The sequence below is a fragment of the Atractosteus spatula genome, chromosome 3 (genome assembly GCF_055471065.1).
Source record: "Atractosteus spatula isolate fAtrSpa1 chromosome 3, fAtrSpa1.hap1, whole genome shotgun sequence".
Lineage (NCBI taxonomy): Eukaryota > Metazoa > Chordata > Actinopteri > Semionotiformes > Lepisosteidae > Atractosteus > Atractosteus spatula.
In genome coordinates, this window is record NC_142708.1 from 29,054,461 (window position 1) to 29,067,555 (window position 13,095).

The 13,095-nt window shown below is 39.2% G+C and overlaps 1 long non-coding RNA gene across 1 annotated transcript; it reads right to left on the reverse strand.

The window, feature by feature from the left end:
- Positions 1 to 11,530: 11,530 nt before the first annotated feature.
- On the reverse strand, positions 11,531 to 12,816 carry LOC148837672 (uncharacterized). Its single transcript, XR_016090866.1, has 2 exons — positions 12,604 to 12,816; positions 11,531 to 12,377 (listed from the first exon to the last, which is right to left on the reverse strand). It is a non-coding gene; the product is annotated as an uncharacterized LOC148837672 (long non-coding RNA).
- Positions 12,817 to 13,095: the final 279 nt, after the last annotated feature.

Below are 13,095 nucleotides of genomic sequence, written 5' to 3' on the forward strand. Positions count from 1 at the left end.
GAGGTACACACATATTCTTGTTGACCATATTGTGATTTATTGTTAAAAAACACAAAGGGAAAAAAACAGTTCTAACAGCATGCATCTGTAGTAAACACAGTGATTTACTGTTTAGTGTTTTTGTGTACTTTACTGTTGTTTTAAGGGTTTTTACGGTAAAATAATGCAGTTTTTACAAAGCAATAATGCAAAAAGTATCAAATTTTCTTGTATTTTACATTAACAGTGTTTAACTGTTAATTAAATGGTAATTTCATGTTTTATAATTTACAGTTTTTTACCTTCGCTACTTTACAGTCTTTCACCGTTAGAACTACGGACATTTTTTACAGTGTGCGTAATTACGCACTAACTGGAACCCGGGGGGGACCGCTGTGTACACAGGTTTACCACGCGAGAAATACTGCTCAATACGGCTTCGTGCGAAAAACCCATATATCACCATAGGAAGCATAACAGCGTAGCCTTCGGTTACCCAGACCACAAAACAAAGGAATAAAGCTTTGTTTGATTTCTGAAATCCTTTCTTTATGTCCTGTTTTCATCCAGGTAAGGGTCAACTATATACACAATACTGCTGACCGCAGGAAAATTCCTATTCTTTACTCAGCAGCGTCTTAAAACCAGCACCCATGGTGTTCAAACTGATTTTTTTTACACAGAAAACTGACAGCTTTGCATTGTGAATCTGTTTTGCTAAGAAAACACGTGAGTGGGGGAGGTGGACTTGCCCTTATTCTTTACGAGGGAGAGGGAGATGATACCCTTTGCACATTAATGTAGAGCTTTCAGGCTCACGTGAATTTGCGCCCTACACTAAAACCTTCGGTACCGCTGTGTACATACAGTATGAACATGTTGTGATATTTAGAAATATAAAAATCTCAATATAATGCCAGTAATATTTGCTATTTTAGTTTTTCAAAGAAATGTTTATTTGTTAAAAGAAAACTGATGGCAACAGCTGGGCTTGAACACTCGACCTCAGGGTTACAAGTCAGTCACTTAAGTAATAACACCACCGAGGCAGTCATGTGACAAGCACATCTCAATGGAAAGTCTTATACTACTGTTTGTGCAACAGTACATGAATATAGTTATACCGTTGTTCATTTCTTTAGATACACGATTCCATATTATATTCCCTATTAATCAAATTCTAAAAGTATGCTTCTGTTTACACCAATATCGAGGGTATTCGCAGAAAAGCTTAAAACTATCACTTTTCTCACAAAGTACCGAATACTGTATAAACGTACAGTAACATGGTCAGAAGTAGCAAGGAGCACGTAAAAATGTATCCAAAATAACCACATGTAAGACTTTGATGCTTATAATGTTTAGGGAGAAATGGAATACTGGTGTGTATTTTTTCTTTAAAGTACCAAGACCAGCAATATACAGTTTACATAATATGTTTATGTTCCTAAACTAATATCATTTATGACCTTTAGATGCGTTATGCTCCTATTCTTTTTATGCTCACCTACTAAAATTTCCCTTTAGTAGTAAAATTCCATATAAATACTCAATACTAAGCGGATTAAAACGTGCACAGTAAAGAGATTAAATCTTTTCACGACCGACCAACGCACCACGAGTGCCCCTGTTGGTCATTTTGGCCAGCCAATCACGTACCGCGGTATGATGCGCTATGACATAATGATTTGCCCGCAGTACAGGTTTGTACCACGCACTTTGAATGGCTGCATCTGTATGCAAGAAAAAAAAAAGTCAAAAGAACATTAAAATATCACATTTACTACATTTCTCTTCTCTCCTAAAACACAGCTATGCCACCAAACCTCCTCTATGTTTTCTAATACTAACCCTAACCCTAGCTAAGGGTTTGGGTAATTAGGGTTAGGGTTCAGATTTTCTTCAATGCAACCCAACACTCATTTAAGCAGAAAATATAACTCAGGGCATGAAAGTATTAGTCTGAAAAGACTTAGAAACCTTGCCACAATAAATAAAATGTATCAACTGTGGTACAATTCCATTTTTTGACAATTATTCTTTGATTGGAAATTGTGTGGAATCATACTCTCCATGAGCATGGTATCAGCGTTAAATAGGTTAAGAGTCAGGAAAACCAAATACATATTAGCTACACCTGTTAAAATACCAGTGCATTCAATGCCAAATACAATAGTTTGAAAGGTTTAACCACTTTCTTTCAAACGTTTGCTGTTAGGGAAAATTACACAAGGTTCCCATTGAGGGCAATGCAGTGTATAGAGCAATAAATGCAAGAAAAAAAAGTGCAGGTAACACTGAAATATCACTTTTCCTAAATTTCCTTTCTGTCCTGAAGCACGGCTATGCCATCAAACATCCTCTGTTTTCTAAAATCCTAATCCTAACCCTAGCTAAGGGTTTTGGCAAGTTAGGGTTAAGGGTCAGATTTTCTCCAAAGAACTCATGCAACCTTCCACTCATTTGAGCAGAAAATAGATCTCAGGGCATCAAAATATGAGCTTGAATAGAATGAGCAACCTTGCAAAACCACTTTTCCTTTCTGTCCTAAAACACAGCTATGCTATCCAACATCCTCTGTTTTCTAAAACTGTTTCAATTAATCATTCAGGTTTAACTGAGCTATAGAAAGACAGACAACTCCACAGTAGACGTATCAAAGGAAGGTGTGCACATTATCTTTACTCTTTTTATTCAAGCTGAAAACATGGGAAGTATTACAAAAATCTGGCCATTATCACCTGTCATGAGTCAGCAACTGTCCTAATTTTCAGGCTGGGGTCTTCCCTTTGCAGGCCAGTCAGGGCATGCTCCAAGTCTTCCAGAACAGCCAAAACAAAGGCTTTTAGCTGGGTCTGAATGCACCTTAAACCTAAAACATTGCTCACTTTATTAGTCAAGGGCAACATTAAAACAATCTTATGTCAATTTGATTAAAAGAGAGCATTTAATTAAAAGTCATTGCTGAGTATTTAGTGTCAGGGAACCAATCAGTAGAATAAGAGGATCCTTATGCATAACCACAAATCCTGTAGAATGTGGAGTAGCACAGGGACAATCCAAAACACATAATCCAGGGACTTGGTCAATTGGAGAAGCACTGAGTCCAGTAACCAGGGAAATCTCAGAAAACTAATCCAAAAAACAAAATCCAAAGAGCATGGTCAAAAAGGCAGGAGCAAAGATTAGGAGCCAGGAGATCAATCAAAAAAAATTTAGAAACACACACACACACAAAAGAATACTTTGGGAGGGTTCTCAATAGCAAACAAAAATTTGTCTGTGAGGGAACTTTAAATACTGAAGGGAAAGGGACGTGGTTGGATAATTGGTCTGAGTGATAATTTATGGAACCTGGTGCATGTGGGAATGTGATGGGTTCAATTAGGAATGAGATTGTGAAACAGTGGGTTTGGGAATGTAGTGGCCTTTGCGAGGGAGAGTGTGGCGTGTGACATTTAGCATGTCCTCTTTTTGAGACCTAAAACATCGGTCTGACTGGGATTTATTAAATTCCAAAAATTGTCTGGGATTTTGTTTTGCTTGTTACTCAGACTGTGTAAACAAACATAGGTCTACATATTTTCATTTGTTCCATGGATTAGCGGTAGATGTTTTGAACTTACACGCAGCGTAGCCTGAAAAGGGTTTTTTGTGTGTGTGTGGCTGTTTTTATGGCCATGAGAAATAGCAATGTTTAATTTGTTTGATTATATTTCAAAATGTTTTGTTAAAATTGATCATTTTTTGCAACCAATGAGGACTTCTCCTAAGTTATGTCTTCAGTTTTTCCTCAGATATTAAGACTTTTGTTGTGTTAAAATGAAAAAAAAACAACTTTACGTTTAAAACCCTGCAACTGTTCCATAGTTTAGTAAGAAGTTTAAAAATAACTAGAGAGCTTAAATTTATTTTTTGATAAGAAAAAGTAATAAAGTTTCATTACATTGGAGGCATGTGTCAAGTGTCGATTCACAACCCAAAGCAAGGCTGGGAAAGGTCAGAGGACTTGCCTAGTGTGTAAAACACTTAGTTGCAGCATTGTGGGTATTGTGGTTTAAATGTTATTGGCTTGTGAACAGCATCCCACTGCATAGTGCCACATTAAATAAAACCAAGAAAAAAAGAGATTCACAACAAAAGGCTGTGTCTGTCTGTCAGCAGTATTGTGTACAGTACTGTATATAGTTGGCCCTTACCTGAATGAAAACAGGACATAAAGAAAGGGTTTCAGAAATCAAACAAAGCTTTATTCCCTGCTTACAGGCTAGATAACTGGAGACTACTTTGAGTTTGTTTTGATGCTGTTCTGACTTCCTGTGGTCATATGCGGGTTGTTTGCACGAACCCATATTGAGCAGTATTTCCCGCAGTGTTCCAGTTAGTTACGCACTATGGTAACAGTCAGGTATACCTTAAAACTCTGGGCTTTATTCAATAAAATACATGTACATTCAATGCAAAATGCAAGGGTTTGATAAGTGTTATCAATTTCTTGCAAACGTTTGCTTTGAGGGCAATTTTGACAGCATTCTCCCTCAGGGCAATGCAGTGTATATAACCCTAGCTATGAATTTGCGTTAGGGTTAGGGTTCAGATCGTGCAAAATATCCTTCACTCAATCAAAATATAAGTCTGAAGGGACCACGCATCCAAGCCAAACTGAAGAGAACATACTGTATCAACAATGGTAAGATTCTGTTTTTGGACAAGTATACTGTTATTGGAAATTTTGTGTTGAATGGTGTTTACACAAGAGATCTATTGAATCAGTCAAAAGAAAATAGCCAGATACTTTCTGGGATTGAAAGGAATATCCTATGCTGACAGGTTAAAAGAACTCTCGGAAGGACCCATTCAAGTATTCCAAATCCTCAAAGGCATTGATAGACAGAGTTAACTCCATAGACATCTTCATAATAAACAGTAAATCAAACTTGGGAGTAAAAGTAGAAATGAAAAAGGAAGTGCATCTAAAACCATGAAGTAAAGAACAAGCTACAGTACTTCAGTGTTGCTGAAGCTGATAGCCTGCAACAAATATTTGGATGAGATCCTTGTATCATTTAGGTGCAATCTACAAAATGACCTCTTCACATTGGGAGACCTTATGTTCTTAATCTTTTAACTAAAAAATAACAGAACATCTAGTTAACTTCATACACTGTCTTTAGAGGCAGAAATTAGTTCTAGAAATAACTATAGCATTACAATACATACAGTACAGAGAGAGTGGAGAAATAAATGCAGTGGTATTGCTGTACTTGCATTTAGTTTCCATGATGTGCTTGAACAAGCACTGAGCCAACATTCTAAGGCATATGAGCCACGGGCAATACATAAAGAATGAAGAAGCAAGGTCAATTATGATTTCAAAATAACGACTTTATTAAGCACTTGAAACCACCAAGAAACAGCAGAGAATAGTTTAAACACAAATAACGCAAGTTCTGTCTGTTTCTGATGTTTTCACTGTGATGTTTCATTCTCCACCATTAAGTCTCTTCTTCCACTTGGAAGTCTAACAGACACAAAGGTGGGAGAGTTGGTAAAGGTGGAAGTTGGCACCAGGATAGACAGACGGGCTGGGTGATCATGTGCATGAAGCATACGGAATACAATACGTCTATCAGTCAAGCAACATCACTGGGAGCCTCAAGCTCCAGCCCATCTGCATTTAATTAAGGGTGTACCAGAACAGGCCTGCCACAGTACTTTCATTTTTCATCTTTCACACAATTCAGTAATTATTTTAATTCATTCATTGATTATGAATTACATACATTTACAAAAATAAAGTAGTTTTTAATTAGTGAGTGATACCCTTAAATACATTGGAAGCTAAACATATTCCAGATTAGTTTTTTTGTGCTTAGTACTAAAAATGTAAAAAGAATAACCTAAAAAATGCATTGGTAGAAATGTATTACAATATTTAATAATCTATAAGTTTCTAGAGCACATACTACAGATGCAGCCATTCAAAGTGTGCGTTACAGATACGTACCGCAGGTGGCGTCGCGCAGTGTGACGCAAGATGACGCGCGGCACCGCAGTACGTGATTGGTTGACCGACAGGGGCACTCGTGGTCCGTTGGTCTGTCGTAGAAAGACTTATAGTAAACGTCTTTGCTGTGCCCGTTGTAGATATTGAATTTTACCACTGAAGGGAAATCTTAGTAGCTGAGCATAAAAAGAATAGGAGCATACTGTAACGCGTGTGAAGGCCATAAACGATATTAATTTTGGAACATAAACATACAGTATATGGCTGGTCTTGGTACTTTAAAGAAAAAATACACACCAGTATTCCATTTCTCCCTAAACATTTTAAGCATCGAAGTCTTTAACTAAAGAGATACCGGAGTCAACAAGCATACTTTTAGAATTTGATTAAAAGGGAATATAATATGGAATCGCATATCTAAAGAATTTAATAATGATATGATTATATTCATGTACTGCGACAGGGCTGTGTAGGGCTGTTTCGCCTCTCTCTTCATGCGACTTCCCTTGTAGCCTACTGGTCTACGTGCCCGATTACCAACTCACGGGTTGTGTGTTCAAATCCAGCTGGTGCTGGACTTTTCTTTTAACAAACATTTCTTCGGAAAAATAGAATAGCGATATTATGGACAATCAATTGACTTTTATATTTCAAAATATCACAACATGATCGATTCTAAGTCATTTTTGATAACAATGAATAGTCACCTTCTTCCCTTCTGACAACGGTCCCTGCTTCTGCTTCCTGCTTCTATTGTGTGTGTGTGTAATAGAGTAAATTTTTATAGAGAAATGGAGGCTGGACAGTATGCGATACAATATAAACATTTATATTGATTTAAATCGTGTTTTGATTTAAATCGCAAACGCGTGTTTAATTATATGTGTTTTTTTAATCATAATCAGGCTAATGCAACATAAATTGATACAGTATCTCTGTCTTCTAGGTATCTTAATAAACTTTCAGCATAGCTTTCTACCTGTTTAGATTTATATTTCTTGGGATTTTGGGATCAAACGTGGAAGGATTAGATTGTAATCGTTTTTATTTTTCAAATACGTTTTAGAAAAGTGTAATCTATACCTGCCCAGACTGTACGCCTTCCTAAACTCCGCCTTTCACTAGTGTCCTGCTCTTCCCCACGCACCCCAGCCGGGCGCTCTTCGGCCTGTGCCCGGGACGAATGTATATTTTGATATTTACACCCGGCGCGGCACCGAGGGAGCGTCTGCATTTATAACTTAGTTTTTAAAATTAGTCAAGCAATATGAAGCATCTCCTTTTACTTTTAAGTCCCTTAAATACATTGAGCACAGCTTTCTCACCACTTAAGATTACTTTTTTGATACCATCCTTACACAAAGCAGAAACTTTCCGATGACATACGGTACAAGTGGAAAGATTACAGATTTTAATCGTCTTTAATTTTGTTACGTTATACGTTTTAGGAACGTTTAATCTAAACAAACACCACAAAACTATTCTCGATTGTATTTCTGAATGTTATGTTACACCTACAGTAGTTCACTGCTTTAAATACATCGAATTAAGAATGTTAGGTGTAGCACTTTAGATCTTTTTTTCTGAACCAGGGAAAATCTGATCATGTTTCTCTATAACAATAATAAAAAACTTTATTTTACATATCACCTTTAAAAGTGGCATCTCAAAGCAATACAGTAGATCGAAAAACAGTTAAAAGGGACCAAAGTAAATACCAGACAAACGCAAATACGTTTTTAATAAAATGCTTTTATTCATTCAGCAGAGAGTGAGAGGGACATCCAGCAGAGAGAGACACACACACCGGTTTCCATTGACAAAAACATTTTTTTTACATGTTTTGTTTGTGGACAGACTGTCCACAAACGTGAGACTGTCTTTCTCAGACTTACATTCCCGAATGTCCTCCGCCCCGGTCAACAATCCTAGGAAGGCTAGGTGCCTTTTGCCGAAGTCGGGAGACATTAGAGGCTTGCCACAGCCAGACTGTTAAACCAACGCATTAGCACGTCAAAGCCCATTGAGGACCCGGGCGCAATAATTGTTTTGTCCCTTGATTTACTGATCTGCATTAATTATGGAAATCGAGTTCCTGCTCTGTGCAGACGACCTGGTCCCGCTGTCGCCCACAGAACAGAGGCTGCGCCAGAACCTGGCACTGCTGGAGCAGCACTGTCAGACCTGGGCGCGGACAGTCAATCTGGACAAGACCAGAGTTATGGTTTTCCAGAAAAAAAGCCAGACCTCAGGGAAACAGGTACAAATTCACACTTAACAACACATTAACACCTAACAACGGGAGCAGGGACGAATTAGACCAGTACCCACTATATTTAAACATACAGAAAAGGATATTAAAGTATTGAATATTAGTATTGGCTTTAGTATTAGCCATACAGAACATTAAAGTGCCCCTTTTCCATTCAGCGGGTGCCTGAGCCGCTGTGTCCTATCTTCTGACAGTCGCCGTTGTGTCTGCAGAGTGTACCTTATTTTTAGTAATATTTTTGTATTATATTCCCTATTAATCAAACTCTAAGAGAATGTATCGGCTTGTCCCCTCCTCCCACCCCTCTCTGTGTACAGTAGAGCCTCCTGTCCAGCCAACACATGTCCACAGACATTCACAACAGCGACATATCATAAAATGTTTGCACATATAGTTAAATTATTAGTTGTTTTTCAGGAAGTTAAAAAAAACACTTGAACTACTTATCCAGTCTCTCGAAATAAAAAAACGAATAATAATGTAACATGCCACTGTTTGTTCATGAACAAAGTTACACTGAGATTTCCTTAGATACGCGATTAAAAAAAAAATTAAAAAAAATTTGAATCCCCGGCGGAACACATTCCATAAGAATCAGCGCTTTTACAGTATATATCGCCTTTAAAGGTGGCTTCTCAAAACGCTTTACAGGATAAAGACAACAAGAACAGCAACAACAACAATATTGTATTTCATTGCACTTTGAAAACCAAGTAATAACTTAACTATATGTGCAAACGTTTCATATGTTGCTGTTGTGAATGCCTGTGGAGTGTATCTTATTTGCCGCGCACCCTCCCCCCCTCTCTCCCTCAATTCAATTCAATTCAAGGTGTTTTATTAGCATGGCAGATGGGTTCAATCAGTGTTGGGTATTTACTTTGCTTTGAGATTCCACTTTTAAAGGTGATATATAAATTTTTGATATCTTTGTCTTCTAAGCTCTCTGTGTACAGTAGAGCCTCCTGTCCAGCCAGCACATGTCCACAGACATTCACAACAGCGACATATCATAAAACGTTTGCACATATAGTGTGCAAAAATGCACTTTATTTACTAAAAATAAGATACACTCTACAGACATTCACAACGGCAACTGTCAGAAGATAGGACACAGCGGCTCAGGCACCCGCTGAATGGAAAAGGGGCACTTTAATGTTCTGTATGGCTAATACGAAAGCCAATACCGATATTCAATACTTTAATATCCTTTTCTGTATGTTTAACAATAGTGGGTACTGGCCTAATTCATATAGGGCAATGGGTTGGATTACACTTTCAAATATTTGGAGCCAGATTCTTGTTGGTGGGTTGATGTTGAAGAGCCTCCTTCTTATTGCGTAGAAAGCCCTGAGTGCCTTCTCCCTCAGTGCCTTCACTGCCAGGTCAAAACTCCCGGAAGAGCTGATGGTGAGACCGAGATATGTGTAGCTGGATGTGTGCTCCAATGTGTTGTTGTTCAGTGTGAATTTGTACCTGTTTCCCTGAGGTCTGGCTTTCTTCTGGAAAACCATAACTCTGGTCTTGTCCAGATTGACTGTCAGTGCCCAGGTCTGACAGTACTGCTCCAGCAGTGCCAGGTTCTGCTGCAGCCCCTGTTCTGTGGGCGACAGCAGGACCAGGTCATCTGCATAGAGCAGGAACTTGATTTCTGTGTCGTGTAGTGTGAGACCAGGAGCTGCAGACTGCTCCAACATTCCTGCTAATTCATTGATATAGATATTGAACAGTGTTGGGCTCAGGCTGCAGCCCTGTCTCACCCCAAGGCCTTGGGTGAAGAATTTAGTCCTTTTGTTTCCAATTTTCACTGCACATTTGCTCTCTGAATACATTGATTTAATTATGTCGTACACTTTGCCCCCTATGCCACTTTGGAGTAGTTTGTAAAACAATCTCTCATGCCAAATCGAGTCAAATGCTTTTTTGAAATCGACAAAGCAGGTAAAAATTTTTCCTTTGTGTTTTTGGTGGACGTGTTTGTCTATCAGTGTGTATAGGGTGTAAATGTGATCAGATGTGCGGTGATCTGGCAAGAAGCCAATCTGACTCTTGCTCAGGACACTGTGTTCGGAAAGGAAGGCCAGTATTTGTGTATTTAGGATACTGCAGAATACCTTCCCCAGTAATAGGTTACTGTTCACACAGAAGCCCCGGTAGTTGTTGGGATCGAGTTTATCTCCACTCTTATAGATGGGCGTGATCAGTCCTTGGTTCCAGGCCTCGGGGAAACATCCAGCTGTCATGATGAGATTGAGGAGTTTGAGCAGGGCTTGTTGCAACTTTGGGCTGCTGTGTCTCAGCATCTCATTTATGACTCCATCATGGCCACAGGCTTTGCATGGTCTGAGGGCCTGGAGTTTGTCCAGTAGCTCCTGCTCAGTGATTGGGGAGTCTAAGGGGTTTTGGTTGTCTTTGATAGCCAATTCAAAAATTTTGAGTTTTTCATAAATGGTGTTTTGCTCTGATTTATTTGTATTTGGGAGCTTTTCATAGAGATTTTCAAAGAGAGGTCTCTCTTTAGCTCAACAAGCTGGATCCCTGTTGAGTGCCGCCAGAGGCCTGGGTTCGTGTCCCCCACGGTGCGGGGCCAACCTGTGTAGGCAGAAGGCAAGGGTGCCTGCCTAAACCCCGAAGCGTTACACTATTTTTAACTAGTAGACCTATAGTGAAACCCTAATGTTATACCAGATAAAGTCTCAGTGAAAGCAACTTCTCTTAAAGGTTACTGTAACTACTCCTTAAATCTATAGGTACCTTTCTGCTTTGCTGCGGTATTCCTAATCCGGGAAGGTTTTGCTGCAATAGCTTGCCACTCTCTTGACCATTACTACTGGGCGTACAATACGTTTTTTTTTTTACATATGCCCTGGCGAAGAGCATTAGCTAAAGTAATAACATATGAGAAACTACGATCATTTTAACCCCTTGAGCAATGCGTCACTCTCTCAGTAATAACGCAATTGTGAGTTCAGAGACGACACGCTGATTGCTGCGTGGCACTTTACAGATTGAGCACGTGACCTACATGAGACGCGATCTGCGAAAATGACGTTCAGGTTAATTGAAAACAAATGCTCAGGTGAAAAAAATATTTTACCCGAAGATTATACATTATTAATACAACTTAAAATAAATCTGCAACCTGGGAATTTGGAAAATGCGATTCCAATTACAGATCCGACCTCGTTCATCTTTTTTGTGGAGTCGCGTTTTGAGACGAAGAAGGTGGAGGAGCTGCCACTGCGATTAATGTTTCAGTGAGGAGGAGTGGGAGATTTTTCTCTTTTTTGTATTGCTTCTTGACTAAAAAAAAGTTGCAAATCTGTTATTTCGGCGTAACACTATCAATGCTCCACCCTCGTAATTATTCCCGTACTGCCCGTTCCACCGCTTCAGAAACGTTAGGTTTGAGCAACTTGCTCATCAGCACATGACACTGTGCTCACTCATGTCTCCCACCGCAACAGAATGACGCGTGAGGACTCCTCAGCTTTTGAGGCGAGTACGGTTGCAAGCTGACCCTTGTGACCCACAAAGTTCCGCATTTTAACATAAAAGTGTCTCCTGTTGGAAGAGGTACTGATGTTTGCAGCCCTAGCAACACTGCATGTTAAAATATGTCCCGTTCAATTCAGTTCAACCATGATCTAAGACTCCACTGTGGAAGTAAGACTGAAAGAAAAAGGCGCTAGCTTTCTTGGGGTAGTTTTCAATGCGTCTGCATTTTAAATTTTTATTGATGTGTGTAAAATGTTACTTTGTTCAGTACATCTTTGTTACGACCCCAAGTGTCTAGGGGTAAAGGGGTGTAACATTTAGAATAATTCTTTTGGAAGCAGGTGGGTTTTGGTGAGGGACTAGGAAGCGTGATAACAAAGGTAAGGAACTAGAGTGGTGCCAAAGGAAAGAAAATAACAAACAAAATGGAGCTGGCTAGGACAGTGAGGGAAAGCTAACCTGACTACAAAAGAAAACCCGAAACACACAGTCTTCGGCATCTTCAACACCCTAGCTAACCTGCACTGACTACCCAAAACCATACAAGACAAATGGCACTCACCCGTGCTAAACTAGTGTACTAATACAAAATCAACTAAGTGTGTAAGTGTACCCAACAACCTAAACTAACTTTAAAGGAACAAGTAATAGGTTTATTCCATGCTGAAAAAAAGAAGAAAGAGAACACAACGTTTCGGCCGTGGAGCCTTCTTCAGGTGTGAAGAAGGCTCCACCTGAAGAAGGCTCCACGGCCGAAACGTTGTGTTCTCTTTCTTCTTTTTTTCAGCATGGAATAAACCTATTACTTGTTCCTTTGCAGCCTACGCATGCTGACGCAGCTACCCACCTAAACTAACTTTATATACAAAAGTTCACACAAAAACACAAGTGAACCAGGAATACAAATAAGGGAAAACAAGAGTAATCAACAGGAGCAGGGTACAAAAGAACACAAAAGTTGAACATGTAACACTGGGGCAAGGTAATGGCAAAACCAGGATGAACACACAAACAAACAAAAGTACAAAGAAACTAACAAAAAAACCAAAAAAACAACAAAGCCGAAGCAATACGAAAATACACACACACAAAGCAAAACAAACCAACAAACGAAGCCGAAGCAATAACCAGAAGCGAAGCGAAGCGATAACCAAAACCAAACGGGACCGAAGTCAAACAAAAGGCCTTTTCTTCCTGAAAGCCTCCATGTTATATAGTGAATAAAATGAGTTCTGACTGGCTGAGGCTGATTGATGATGACATCATATTGAAACAGTGGTGTGATGGTTGGCCAATGGGGAAGGGGGAACAATCAAAGGTCAGCAGTGTGGACATAACA